The sequence below is a fragment of the Amborella trichopoda genome, chromosome 2, assembly GCF_054954075.1.
Source record: "Amborella trichopoda isolate Santa Cruz 75 chromosome 2, AtrichopodaSantaCruz75HAP2 v2.0, whole genome shotgun sequence".
Classification (NCBI taxonomy): Eukaryota; Viridiplantae; Streptophyta; class Magnoliopsida; order Amborellales; family Amborellaceae; genus Amborella; species Amborella trichopoda.
The window spans coordinates 41,919,373-41,923,655 of NC_142337.1; positions in this window are offsets into that span (position 1 = coordinate 41,919,373).

The following is a 4,283-nucleotide window of genomic DNA, read 5'->3' on the forward strand; positions in this document are numbered from 1 at the left end:
CTTGCGTGTTGGCTTTGGGTTGGTTGAGGTATCATCCACGCAGCTACCGGACATACAAGCTGCCAATACCTGTCTGACACCATCTCTACTCAGAATGCTACCATAGGAGCTCCAAATAGCAACATATCCTGATCCCCTGCACGGCCAGCCCCTTAAAACGTGATGCATGGCATTTTTTTTTATGGACAAAGTCTGAATGGCGCCCAATTCCTGACACATTTGTACCCTATCCAGCCACTGTGATTTGAAAGAAATTAAATGGATTACAAGGGAATTAAGGAAGCATTTAATTTTGAAGGTTGCATTTAATGTCTAGTAATGATGACTCCAACGCCCTTGCCAATGGCGTCGGAGGCATTTCGAATGGAACTATAAAATGGATGGTCAAGATTGTCCCAAGAAATGATCCAATGGCTATCTTAAGCTTATTTTGCTGTAAATAAGACACTTTATCTTAGGTTAAGTACTCCCTTCCACCTATATTCACTTGCCATATTAAAACCTTGAGGATTGGGATCAACCACGCTACTACTAGCTCTATGTCAGCACTGATTCTCGTTGCCGAGCCTAGGAGACTGGCCTAAGGTCCCTTGTCTATTTCTCTTAACTTCTAATCATGTTATCCATGTTTTATTTTGTTCTCTATTAATGAATATTGATTACTTTATTTAAATATCTCTCTATCACACACAATAATACCCACCATTAAAGCTAACAATCTCTTACCTCCCCCCCCCCCCTTTATGTTAATCATTAGCATCAATAATGTTCATCCATTTCCATTTTTGATGCTTTATAGTTATTCATGAATATGATTTTAAGTTTTATTAGATTGGCTTGGTTTGCTTCGATTTTTCTGATATTGTAGTTTTCTCTCTATTTATAATGAGTTCTTTTCTAAAATCCCTTCTTTTTCATTAAACCAATTGCAAAGCTCCTCTGAAACTCCAATGCTAAGGTCTACAGAAAGCCGGCTTTCTCGGCGTTCCGCGAGAGATATGGCCTTGTGGCCCAATTCTCGTAGGGTTGTAATTTGAAGGGACTCTTTCTCGATTAAAACCCGGTTTCGGCGAGAAACTGAATTCTTTGCCAGCATTTTCAAGTATAAACAATCTAGCACCCACAATGGGGCCCATCAAGCTTTCCTTACACCATAGTTGTAGAAGTGAGTCTCTGAGTTTCGTTCCAAGGGACACCATCAAACTGGAGTTCATCCAAGCTGAGAGACATTGGAAGTAGTTTCAACAGCCATCCTTAATACCTCCTGTGTCCATTGTCAAAGAGCTATAGTTTGGTACAATTTTTATACATAATTAGAAGCCGAATGATTCCAATTTTGAGGTTGAAGAAAGGCACAGGTTTTTGAGTTTCGGAAACCCATTTTTCAGCAAACTCCTGAAATTAGAAAAAGCTCAATTCCAGACCAAAACTGACAAAAATTACTGCAAAATGATTGTGATTGTGTCCTCTGCAATTTGTGAAAAAAAATTAGGACTTGGAACATTACAAACCAAGCTACATTGATGGTTAAAGATTTGAAGTTTATGAACTTGGCCCGATTTTGGGCTTCCTTAAAAATTTGTTTCAAGGTAATTAAAGGTGTCAAAATGTTCACAAGAATGCAAGCATCAATTCTATGATTATTGATCGCCCGAATTACCATCATAGGTGTTCGGAAAAGCTCCCAAAAACTAGCCATGGTAAGAGGCCCCTCATGGAGAGATGGTTTTATCATTTGTTGAAAAGTGCTTAGGGGTAGTTAGGTCATTTATTCCAATTTCGGGATGATTATTTTAATTCATTAATTCTGTATTTTTTGATAATTTGGGGTACTTTTGAGCATTCCACCCTTGTTTAGTGGTTGCTCTATATAAGGCAACCCATGTCACTTGTAATTAGGGTTGGAAAGGTTAGCAAGGTTGGAAACGTTGGAAAAATTAGAAGGTTAAGTCTATGAATTCTGATAATATTTGAGCATTTGGAGTGCCGTACTTAACTGCTTTGCTTTTGCTCGTGAGTTCAACACCAACAAGAGAGGAGAGAGAAAGATTTTTCTAGAGAGAGAAATACCCCCAGACCACCATACACTGTAGCCCATTCCCTACTCCACCGCAACCCATTTCGTACACCACGTCCCATACACAACACTGCACTTAAACCCAAACCTTATGTCTCACGTGCCTCAAAGAGGACTCATCGAGGTGCACTAAGTCACACACATACCATAAGTCCACTCTCTCTTCTCTCCTCCTTTCCCTCTCACATTCCCTCATCTCTCATTCTTTTGCCTTGGGGTCACTGACCCACACCTAGGGCAGGCCTTACTCCCTCTCTGCTTCTACCCACGCTCTAGCATCCCCTCATCCACTCGAACTCTAACACGCACTCGTCCACCCACGCTCTAATGTGCACTCATCCACCCGCGCTCTAATGTGCACTCATCCACCCGCGCTCTAATGTGCACTCATCCACCCGCGCTCTAGCGCACACTTGTCCACCTGCGCTCTAGCACACACTCATCCACTCATGCTATAATGCACACTTATCCTCCCACGCTCAAATGCGCACTCGTCCACCCGTGATCTAATGCACACTTGTCGACCCACGCTCTAATGCGTAGTCGTCGACCAATGCTTAGCTGTACACTTATCCACCCACGCGCTAACGCGCACTCTTCCACCCACTCTCTAACACGCACTCGTCCACCCACGCTCTACGAAGCACTAGTCATCCCTTATTCATACCACATTCAGCTACCCACGCTCAGGCATTTTCACACTCCATCCGACCCATTCCACTCACCCACATCCCTTTCTTCACCCCCACCTAGCCATCCACATTTACCCCATTACTTCAGTGGTTGTCTTTCTCATGACATGAAACACTTGATCTGAGAGATTCATAAGGTAGTGTTTTAGATGCTTAATTTTGAGGTTGCTGCTCTAACTATCTTCTTTCACAGTGAATTGAGGTTGTAAGAAATATTGTTTCTCTGGAACCCATTTACTCGAGTTGTAGTCGTCTTAAGCTAGTATTCATCAAAATTTTGATTCTCTCGCTGTCTCAACCACCCCATCACATAGTTTTCAAGTTGTGAGAGGAAATTTCTCCTCTCCCATTTCTAAATCATACCAGAGCTACTCATTCACAGAACCCATTAAAAGAGGAGAATTTTCACTTGAATTCCCATAACGGTTTATATGAAAGACCAAGATCAAGTATTAATGTTTGAAAGGGATCCATGTCCAAACCACACTGGTAGACAGCCGGAGGAGGGCTTTGATCAAGTGATCTAAGAGGGCGTTTCTGCTCGATCTTTTCCAACGACTCTAACCATGGTGAGGTAGGTGTTTTAATCCATTTCTTCACCGTTCTTTAAAATCCTCTCACAAGTTGGACATTCCTATCTGCACACAAGTGACACCACGAGAGATGCATGGGTGTTCCACTAGTGAGGTGACATTGTTGTCCGAGAGGGGGCACAAAGGACAAGGAGACCCCCCCACGTGCCCACGACCTAGGCACCTCGAACAGCTGGTGACTCCATTGGGATAAGCCACCCTATAGTTGGTACGAATTCCTTTCAAATAAATGTTTAATCTCTTTCTTTCTCAAAAATTGATATGGTGTTCAATTACTCATCTTTCATTCAAATTGGGGATTTTATTATCCCTACATTTGTAGTTTAACCCATGGGAAGAAAGATCTTATAGTCCACTGCTCCCATGTATCTCTTGAGTGGTCGCTCTGGCCCAATCACCCTAGCTCAAGGTAAGGAAAACTCGGGAAAGGGTACTCAAACCCTTCGTCCCCACTTTACTGACATCAAAGGCAAGTCCATTGATGTCAACTGCATAAGTTGTTTTAGGACCATCTTTCTTCATGCTCACTCTACTATTGGTAGACACTCCTCTACTAGTAGACAGTCTACGAGTTATAGGCTTAAGATTGGTTCTAACACCACTCCTTCTCTTCCCATGGTTTCTTTATTTCAGACCACCATCTCCATGGATAGCTGCAAAGTTACCCCACCCTCTCTCTACACCGGCACTAGTACGTTGCCCCACACACGATATGTTGGCGATTCCCTCGCCAGACCATCTTGTTTGGATGGCTCTAATGCCACTCCCCTCACGCTTATACATGTCATGGTAAATGGTTCAACCATTGTTGTGATATATCGGGGCAAGCAAAAGTTGACGCCAGCCACCTCACTTAATTCTGATCTCTTGGGACTCAGACCTGCTAAATGTGGTCCTAGAACCACCCTTGCATTCCATGTT